The 11,263-nt window shown below is 42.0% G+C and overlaps 1 long non-coding RNA gene across 1 annotated transcript; it reads left to right on the forward strand.

Annotated features, from left to right (window-relative positions):
* Window positions 1-5,591: 5,591 nt before the first annotated feature.
* LOC309367433 lies at window positions 5,592-9,457 on the forward strand. Its single transcript, XR_014167168.1, has 2 exons — window positions 5,592-5,704; window positions 9,261-9,457. It is a non-coding gene; the product is annotated as an uncharacterized lncRNA (long non-coding RNA).
* Window positions 9,458-11,263: the final 1,806 nt, after the last annotated feature.

Genomic DNA, 11,263 nt, shown 5'->3' on the forward strand with positions numbered 1-11,263 from the left:
CCTTGGTGCAGGGTGCGGACCGTGTAAGTTCCAAGGAGCATGCGGGGATTAGCTGAGGGTCTGTTTCGCAGCTCCAGTTGACCCTGATCTTGCTCCTCCGCACTGGCTACGGAGTCAGTGCTGTCCCCCAAGGCGGGGGGGACAGCTAGTCTAACCAATGCCTAAGCAACCACTCACAATTTGTATGATAATAAAGTTGTGGCCAAAATTATGCCAAAAACCTTAAACAAAAATAATGTGTGATGTTTGAGTTATTGGGGTGGGGGTGTCTTGGGGACCTCAGCACGCAAACAACTATTTGATATTTGAAAATGTTCCCAAAAAAATAAAAATAAAAAATTATATTACCTCAACAAACACGGGCAGAAACACACTCCTTGATCTCAGGAGCCATTGTGCAAAATATGCTTGCGATATCTTTAAATGTATTCAAAGGCATCGCAAACAAGCAGCTTTTCCAAATATATAGCGAAAGAGCTGGTAGCCTAGTAACCCGCCAGCAAACTATATGGCCAGGATTACATTCACAAGGGTATAATCTGCCTAGCCTGCTGTGTGTAGGGAGGCCGGGTGGAAACCAATTATACACCTTTAATAGTTGTGCAGAAGAGGGGATTTCAGGGGATTTTTTCACTGGCTGAAATTCCCTTCCCTACACCGCTATTAAAGGTGCAAGAGCTTTGTTACCCTGAAGTGTGTGGTCGCTATTAGATTGGCAGTGATCGCTGTGAAATACAGAGGGATGGTGGTGCTTGCTCCCTTTCCCCCCGAAGGAGCAGAAGGGCTTGCATCTGAGAGTGAGATGCACTAGGAGGCACTTGGCTTTAAAACAACCAAAGATCTGTGGAGTTTTATTTAGTGGCACACTGTCAGCAGCTGCCTCCACACTGCAAGCATCTTATTTTGCTACATTATTGGGGTGAGCAGAAGAGCTGTCGTGTCTCATTCTCTGGTGATGCAAGCCTCTATCAGATAAGTGGAAATGCAGCCTTGAGCAGCTGACTGAAAAATAGAGGCTTCCTCGCTAAATACAGGCGAGACCTCTCCATAGCTGGTCCAGCCACAGATAGAAAGATGGATATATCTTTCCCTGATACAGAGCTGCTAAGCTACCACTCTCCTGGCCAGTGAGATGTTGATAATGGTGATGGTATATTATTTACAGGTGAAACTCGGAAAATTAGAATATCGTGGAAAAGTTCATTTATTTCAATAATTCAACTTGAAAGGTGAAACTAATATATGAGATAGACTCATGACATGCAAAGCGAGATATGTCAAGCCTTTATTTGTTATAATTGTGATGATCTCAGAAAATTAGAATATTAAATGAAATCAGCAAAACAAGGACTGCAAATAGAGCAATATTGGACCTCTGAGAAATAGAAGCATGCATATGTACTCAGTACTTGGTTTGGGCCCCTTTTGCATCAATTACTGCCTCCAATGCAGTGTGGCATGGATGCTATCAGCCTGTGGCACTGCTGAGGTGTTATGGAAGACCAGGATAATTTGGGGTTTTCCTCAGCTGTACGCCATGATCATCACAATTATAACAAATAAAGGCTTAACATATCTCGCTTTGCATGTCATGAGTCTATCTCATATATTAGTTTCACCTTTTAAGTTGAATTACTGAAATAAATGAACTTTTCTACAATATTCTAATTTTCCGAGTTTCACCTGTATACCCCGCACTCTGGGTGGCTCCCAACAGAATATTAAAAACACAATAAAACACCAAACATTAAAAAATTCCCTAAATAGGGATATTCTCTAAAAGTCAGATAGTTGTTTATTTCCTTGACATCTGATGGGAAGGCGTTCCATAGGGCGGGTGCCACTACCGAGAAGGCCCTTTGTCTATGATGTTTACCCCCGAGCAAGGGCAAAGGAAGAAGCCAAAAAACTGTTGAATAAGATAGACTGCCCTCACGATATTACTCAACACTTTAAATTCTCAATTGTCCTTTGAAATAAAATTCCCTTTTCTGGTACCGGGTTCTATAACCTGGGAATCTGCAAAGCTGGAACACGGCTATACAGCTGCAAATAAAATGTTTTAAGTGTGTTTTAAGTGCAATGTGATACTAGACTGCGATGGCAGGCCTTATGGAAAATTCAATGTATCTTTTTAAAATGACAATCATAAACTAGAAAGACTATCAAATATCTGTCCTTTTCTAATGCATAAGCCAAATGGTAGGCCCAGCCCTGCGGGTGTTTGCTCATCACCAAACCTAAACCGCCACAACAAAAAATGCTCTTCTTCAGAATCTCTGGAAAAGATTCCATGAGTTCTGAATGTACTTGACTCAGGGCCTGGCACTGAAGATAAGGCGACATGTCTAAATTCTAGGGCAGCTCAGCTGCGTGGAATTCTGTCAGATTATGCAGCTCAGAGGAGAATTTCACTTGCCTCATGTGGTGCCATTAATTTGATTTCTTATCAGCGTGGGAAAACCGATGACTATCTTTGTGTTTTGATTTCCCTCCCGTTTAAATCTAATAAATTTGGATTTAATAAACCACTTAAATGTTGCTTGTGAGGCTGAGCTTTAAAAGCACATTTTTAATATTTAATATCCGGCTTCCCTCTCGGGTCATTGTTATTCAGCCCAAACAGCTATGCAGTTTTATTTATCCTGTGGTCTGGCTAGACTTACAGTGTTTATGGTGTTTTTTCCCTCCTGCTAGGTCATGCTGAACAGATAGTGAGGGAGATGGATAATTCATGTTAATGAACCGTCTCTTTTCGTTGACAGTGTTGTTCAACATTATTCTGGTGTCTCTCCCAGGGTGCCCAACATCCTGTACCTGAAGGACACACTGGGGACAATCTCTATTTTGCCTTATTAATTCTGGTGTAGAATTAGAATGGGAGGAAGATTCAAGTTTGCGTGGTGCCAGTCTGAAGGTGTGGGAAAGACACACAGGAACTCAAAGCACTGTTGGATACTATGAATCTTTCCCCCTCAAGCAAAGCCAACTTCAACCTAACCATACTTCAGAGGTTTTGCCCACTGAGGCTGCTGTTTTGCTTCATTCTCCTTTTTCAGCCTGGTCCACGGGAAATCTCTGTCTTCCGCAGCATATGCGTTATAATAGATTTCCATAAAGTTTCAGTTGTTTTCTGCTAAGGTGGAAAGAAAAGGGGCTGGAGATATGGGCCCAAAAGAAGTGGGAGAAAAAAATGGGGATTCCTAAAGGAAGAGGAGGAGACCAAACTTATTAATCCAGCCATCCTGATGTTGTTGGACTAAAACTCCCATCAGCCTCAGCCAACATAGCCAATAGTCAGGAATGAGCGCAGTTGAAGTATTACAATATTGTTGTTATATATTTATTTGTACCCTGTCTTTTCCCCTGATGGGAAGCTGCCCAGAGTGGCGGGAACAACCCAGGTAAATCATCATCATCATTGCCATTATTACAGGGAAAAAATAACCATTAAAAACAATTAAACATAGAATTAAAACAACATACTGTTACACGCCATTCCCAGGACGAATCTACCTACAGGTTGGTTATAGCGTTAAAAACGCGTTATAAAAATGTGACACCAGAGGGTGCTGCAGAGCAATGGGAAATTGCATTGAGAGCTATGTAACTTTTTTTTTTTAAAAAAAAGGCCTTTAATGGTGTTTTTACAGATCCAGCCCCAATCTCCACAGCAGGATGAGATTCCAGGGAGTTATAAGCGCTTATCCAAGGTCCGTGTTTCCTTTTGGAGAATGAGGCACAGCAGAGACTGTGTTGTCTTTATGATATATGGTTTCTTTTCACATATACAGTGGTACCTCGGGTTAAGTACTTAATTCGTTCTGGAGGTCCGTTCTTAACCTGAAACTGTTCTTAACCTGAAGCACCACTTTAGCTAATGGGGCCTCCTGCTGCCGCTGTGCCGCTGAAGCATGATTTCTGTTCTCATCCTGAAGCAAAGTTCTTAACCCAAGGTACTATTTCTGGGTTAGCGGAGTCTGTAACCTGAAGCATCTGTAACCTGAAGCGTATGTAACCCGAGGTACCATTGTATATACAACCTGCCATGGAGGGGTTCAGAACATCTGCATTCCAAGAGGGTCCTATTTCTCCCTTAGGCACACCAGACCCTTGCTCTGCTGCCATGCAGCTTGCCTCACATCCTAGGTCACAGTCCAGCTTCCCTCTAACTGCCCTTCTAAATCTAGAGCCATGCCTAAAACATTGGCATTGTCTTTTTAAACCAAACTCCCAGTTGAGGGTGGGAGGAAACCACCCATTTGCAAATGAGATTTGCCCTTTTATTCTCTGTCTTGCTAACTCCGTTGCCCCTAGGCTGGCACTTCATGCATGAGGCTAGTCCTGTCTTAATTGGTTTCTGACATTGTTCAAATGCAGATTGGGCTTGATTATATTCTAACAATGGAATGTGGGTGGCGCTGTGGTCTAAACCACTGAGCCTCTTGGGCTTGCTGATCAGAAGGCCGGCAGTTTGAATCCCCATGACGGAGTGAGCTCCCATTGCTCTGTCCCAGCTCCTGCCAACTTAGCAGTTTGAAAGCATGCCAGTGCAAGTAGATAGATAGGTACTGCTCTGGCGGGAAGGTAAATGGCATTTCCGTGCACTCGGGTTTACGTCACAGTGTATCATTGTGCCAGAAGCGGTTTAGTCATGCTAGTCACATGACCTGGAAAGCTGTCCTTTATCTTATTTTTTTTAACCTATGTTCTAACACTTGGGGGTCTGATCACAGCTCAAATACACACATGGGCGTGGCTATCACTTCCCACCAGGGACTAGCCTATCTTAATAAGCTTTTGATGCCCCAAGCCTTAATTAAATTCAGACACTAACTTGATTTGGAATTTATGGTGTCTTGCACCCACAAATTCATAACAACACATATATAGTCCCTCAATTCTATACATATATAGTCGTTCAACACCTGCAGCCTGATTCTTTATCTACATAGTTCAGGATACTGCACATATATGCTGTTGTTATTTCCCTCCCTACAAACAATATATTGGCTAGTTTATTCAAGTTCTCATTTACAATGTTGGAGTGGGAAAATGCACCCCTGTTTTTCATAAACTCTGTTTGTAGATGGTAAACAGATTTCAAGGAGCATTTGGGTGGTACACAATTTCAGTTAACAGATGGAATCCATCATAAACACTAAATCGTACACAGCGATGTTTTGGGCATAATAGAATATGTCTACCTCTAGCAAATGAGTCTTACAGGATGGGGAGAAAACAGACAAAGAAGAAAATGGGATAAATACATAGGCACTGAACTCAAAAGGAGGTATCTGTCTGCCTTGAAAGTCAACAGGTGTGTATTTACTTTGGATAAATCCAGTTAATTACAGGTGCGGATTCCCCTCTTTTATTATTCTGTAGGTTTACTCGGCCCGGCAGTTAACAAGGTTTAACTGGGATTATAGATTCTAAAAAGAATTCTGGGATTGGATTATGTGCAGATTGCCATGTCTTTTGATTTCTCTGTGTTCCTCTATGTCTACATTGCCTATGTACCCTATGGCATGGATAAAACACCGCAAAAAAAGCAATCTCAGTGCAGTCATATATACGCAATTGCACAAAAATTCTTTCAGGTAGCATCCATTGAATCCAGACGTTGCCTCTCAACAAATATGGAAGGTCTCCTTCCATCTGCAGAAGCCTTCTAATCCAGTGGAAGGATTATGCTTGTAGGGTGAGGAAGGAGGCCATTTTCAATCTGTTCCCTCTCTACGTCTCCTGAAAATCTGCTTTGCAGGCTTGGGGAGCACTCTGGGATAATGTGGGTGCCCTGGGAGCTGCAGGGGGAAAGGGACATTGGCAGAAATCACCTCTCCATGTTTCTGCTGATGGGAATGTCCTGTGTAGGACCTTTGCGTAAGTGGATCTGATGTCTGTATACACATTGGCACTACAAAAAGGGGGAGGGAAGACACAAAGAAGCTGAAGAAGCTTAACATGGTGGAAAGATGGACAAACAAAAAGACATACATACATGCATACATACACAAAGGTAAAGGGGACCCCTGACCGTTAGGTCCAGACGCGGACGACTCTGGGGTTGCGTTGCTCATCTCGCTTTACTGGCTGAGGGAGCCGGTGTTTGTCCGTAGACAGCTTCTGAGTCATGTGGCCAGCATGACTAAGCCGCTTCTGGTGAACCAGAGCAGCGCACAGAAATGCCATTTGCCTTCCCGCCAGAGCGGTACCTATTTATCTACTTGCATTTTGACGTGCTTTTAAACTGCTAGGTTGGCAGGAACTGGGACCGAATAATGGGAGCTCACCCCGTCACGGGGATTCGAACCACCAACCTTCTGATCGGCAAGCCCTAGGCTCAGTGGTTTAACCCACAGCACCACCGGCGTCCATTACATACATACATATCTGTGCCAAGCATTTGAATTTTCACAAAACCATACAGGAAGGAAGAAGGACGTCACCAAAACACATAAGGATATACAAAACAGAGCAAAACCCCAAAGGAAAGCTCATGTCTTGCTGCCAGAATTATATTAGTGAAAACAAACCTTATCTTGGTACTTTGTATTCCAGTGACTTATATACTGCATTTCCCAATAAATTTATTAGGTACACATCCTTCCTTACACCTTTAATAAGAGGCTAGTTTAGGAGATATATAAAAGCTGTCTCCCAGACACTGTTGCAGACTTAATAAAGGCTTGAAAGATTTCCTGTTCACAGAGATTACCTGTCTGACTTTTAGTAACAAGAATGTAGTGAGTTCTAAATCTTCTTCATTAACAATTCCTTTCAAATAAGGAGGGCACTTTTGAGTGCCAAGGGGATATAATAACCAGATATATCTTGAATTTTATTGGGCATTTCTTACTAGAATAGTTTTCTTTGGGGCAAGACCAGAATAAATAGAAAACAACTTTTGCAGCCTGCTGCCCTCCAGATGTTTGGATTACATCTTTCCTTAGCCCAGCCTCTTCCATACAGTCCAAAACATCTGGAAAGTACCATGTTGGGGAAGCCTGAAAATTTCAGTTCCTCCATTCTTGCTCCATATAGCGGGTCCAATGGTGAAGAAGGCAGCTTCTGCACATGCTGTAGAGGGGTAATTTTTACACATCACATGGGAAGACAGGCGAACTAATGCCAGTGTGCTGGAAGAAGCAAAGATCACCAGTGTCAAAGCAATAATTCTTCAACATCAACTTGGTTGGACTGGTCATGTTGTGCAGATGCCTGGTTATCGTCTTCCAAAGCAACTACTCTATTCCGAACTTAAAAATGGAAAGTGTAATGTTGGTGGTCAGCAAAAGAGGTTAAAATACTCAAGGCAAATCTTTAAAAAAATGTATTATAAACTTAAACCTCCACTGCCTTGTGGGATATCTTCGGGAGATGGAAAGGCTAAGGAGTAAACTCTACACAAATCCTCCCATTTGTTTACTGTTGTGCTGCTAACTTGAGCCCCCCCAATTGTAATCAAAGCCTTCCATTTCTGATTGCAGTGTTCTTAGGTGATATTTGGAGCTTATATTAGGTGCTTTTGTTTTTGCTATTTTTGTTGCATTTTTGTTTGTGTGGCTCTTTCATTTTTGTGACTGTGGCTTGTTCTTCGTTTTATGATTGATTGATTGATTGTGTGACTGCGGAAATGGATAAAAGCCCCCCATCCAAACAATGACTATCATCAGTGCAGGTAAGAAAAAATAATAATTTTAATTTTTATCATCTACTATATTGTCTTATTTATTTCATAGTACAGTACATTGATTATTGCTTTCATTTTCTGGATCAATGGTATCGTTAGTAAAATTCATGTTAAATGGCTGTTTTAGGGGTTGTTTTTAAAAGTCTGGAACGGATTACTCTGTTTTGAATTAATTTCTATGGTAAAGCGCACCTTGGTTTTGGAACGCTTTGGTTTTGGAAAGGACTTCTGGAATGGAATAAGTTTGAGAACCAAGGTACCACTGTACATAGAATAGCTCCCTGTTGTAAGAAGGTGTGTTTGAAGATGTACAAAATTAGTTAGCTGCCTGTGAAGATTAGATCTTATATAACTTAGAGTCTTTGAATGTCTGATCTGCAAATATTGAAAAAGAAAAAGCTCATTGGGAGCTTTTTATTTCATTTCAATACATTTGTTACCATCTCTTAAAACCCCCCAAATATGTACATGTAAGAACATTACCACACATCATAAAATACTGATTTTAATTCTCTTAATTCCCAGCCCACAGAGAACCGCTGCTAACTGTAATGGAAACTAAATGGGGGAATTTTTGGAACCAAATATTTGCTCTGTATAGTTCTCTCAAATACTAAATAATGTATCACTTTATATCAAAAGCAATTTGTTTCTTTTTCTGGAATGAAAGTCATTCCCCCGCTTCCCAAAGATATGTGTGGCAATGCAAGGTCTCCCCAATTGAAACAGATCAACCATGCTCCATTTAGAGTCAGGCTCCAATTTAAGCCCATCCAAAGTTATTTTCAACATTTTTTTTCCAATTCATTATAAGTCATTTCCCAGAATGCCACCATATGTGGCATTTCCCAGAATGCCACCATATGTGAAAAAGGTACTTTCCTTCTCTTTACATTTCCAGTGGTTCGGGTGGTGCTGTGGGTTAAACCACAGAGCCTAGGACTTGCCGATCAGAAGGTCGGTGGTCCGAATCCCCATGACGGGGTGAGCTCCTGTTGCTTGGACCCTGCTCCTGTCAACCTAGCAGTTCAAAAGCACATCAAAGTGCAAGTAGATAAATAGGTACCGCTGCAGCGGGAAGGTAAACGGCATTTCCGTGCGCTGCTCTGGTTCGCCAGAAGCAGCTTAGTCATGCTGGCCACATGACCTGGAAGCTGTACGCCGGCTCCCTCGGTCAATAAAGCGAGATGAGCGCTGCAACCCCAGAGTCGGTCATGACTGGACCTAATGGTCAGGGGTCCCTTTACCTTTACCTTACATTTCCAGCAGGAACTACTGTTCCTGGACTCCAAATACCACCAGACCCAGACAGAATGGCCAACTGTGATTATAGGAGTTGGGAGTCCAAGAAAATCTGATGGGCACCATATTAGCTACCCTTGGATAAATTTACGCATTTGGGCATCCTCTTCCTTACCCCAGGACTCAGGTGACCTGAGCCAACATACAAGGAATATTTACCTTGTACCATGTATCATAGTATGCATGTCTGGATTGTTTTTACTTAACTTGCGGGCACAACTGATGCAGAAAAACCTTGCTAAATCTTCCTCTCTCCTTGCAGGAAACCAGGATCTCTAGAAGTGGGCTAATTTCTTTGGCACTTCAGGGCACCAGAAAGTTCAGCTTCAGTGGTGGAAGACTGGAATGTATTTGGTTGTATTGTTAAAAAAGCTTCTTTCTAGCTTTTTTCTACTGATTTTTTTTTAGGGCGACTGCTATGATTGATGTTTTGCTGCAGAAATGAAAATGTTTGCAGTGTTTAGCTCTCATGTATATTTCATTAGCACACAGCTCAACACCTTGATCAATTTTAACTGTCTCGCCAAAGGAAAAGGCACTGTTACGTAACTGCAGTAGCCTATAAAATGTTTTTGATAGCCTCTCCTGAGAGGATCATCAGCACTGCAGCGTTTGAGATAATATCCCCAGCATCTTTTAGCCACTGAAATTCATGTTTATGAATGAGGCCGAAAGCTGGGAGAAATGAACGGGGAAGCCACAAAGATCTCAACTCAAACGATGTGGCACACTCTGGAATGTGACAAACTGAAAACTGATAACAAAAATATGCTTCCCAGCCAGCTTTTGGTTATTTTCCCTTCAGAAATGTAATATGTACAAAAATTGAAAAAACATAGACATTCAGAAGCCATGCATAAGTTAGATATGTATTTCATTTCAGTATATGGAGAAGTTTCTTAGGTGTATTCTCTTTTCTGCTTTGCAAGAAGCATCCCCACTCAATGTGTTTAGGACTACAGTTTCCATCAGCTGGAAGCAGCACATCCAAAACATCTGGAGGGCAGCAGATGTACGGGAAAAGTAAAGCTATATCCAGCCCAAGTTCCTTTTATTGCACCGGAGTTTATCCAAGAACTCGTCAAGCTTTTGCAGAAAGGGAAGCATGAGAACTGCTATCAGAGCTTCCTATGGCAGTCAACTCTGTTGTATGTCTTTGTACCACACTTGCAAACGTTCCTTACAGGGGTGTCAACTTGAATAAAACATTGGAAAAATGCCTGGGAAGGCCATCACCTTCCCAAGACACCAGGGCGCCTCTTCGGTGGTCGCTCTCTGGCCGCAAATCTTCCTCAGTCCAGAGAGTCCGGTGATAAGTGACCCCTCCCTCCTGAAAAGAGCACGCTCGTCTTCTGGCATCTCATTGCAGAAGAAAAAGACAATCAGTAGCTATAAACAACTTTATTTACGGTCCATATATAAAGAGAACCCACCAGCATGTCTGCTCTCTCTCAGCAGCAGTACAGAAGAACTTCTCACACAGAAGTAAAAGTAACTTCTTCAGCAGTACTCAACCGTACTGAGACTTCCTGTCTCAATCTCTCAGACACTCACATGATATAAACAACCAGAGTGCTACTTGCTGAGCAGCTGGTGAGATAAAAATCCTAACAGGTAAGCTCCCCCCTCAACATAATCAATCACATGATGCAACGCACACACACCATTTGAATGACAATGACAATCAACCTGGGGGGCCTGGCTCCCTCAAATATTTATTTTTTTTGGGGGGGGGCGAAGGGACCTTGGACCCTAGGAGCTGGCTCCTATGATTTCTTCTGACCTCCCAACACTTATGGTTCCGTGGACCAAACTCAGCATTCTGATACTATTTGAGAAAGATGTAATCCGCATAGAAATTGATATTGAGCTGTTTCACATAAGGGTGAACATCATTTGATCTTCTCAGTGAAAATCTACTCACTATTGATCCAGAGTAGATTCCAATGTATAGTTAGCAGAGTAACGACTTAAACACATTGCAGGATTCCCCAAAAATAGACCGGAGGCAATTACATTTCATCCAGCAGAGCTTTACTGTTACTGAAGGCAAATGAGCATAATGGTCACAAATCCAATACATTCAGGATTGGCACTGTCCATAAGAAATCCAGTTCCAGCAGACTTAACTTAAACTTACAATAACTTATAATAAGTCTAAACCTTAACTCTAAGTATACTATGTACAGAACACCACACCAGATGGAAGGGAGATAGAAAGAGAAAGTGTGAAACTCAAGCTCCTTCTGGCCTCTTATTATAGTC

Source organism: Podarcis melisellensis (assembly GCF_964234715.1).
Source record: "Podarcis melisellensis genome assembly, chromosome: 3".
Classification (NCBI taxonomy): Eukaryota; Metazoa; Chordata; class Lepidosauria; order Squamata; family Lacertidae; genus Podarcis; species Podarcis melisellensis.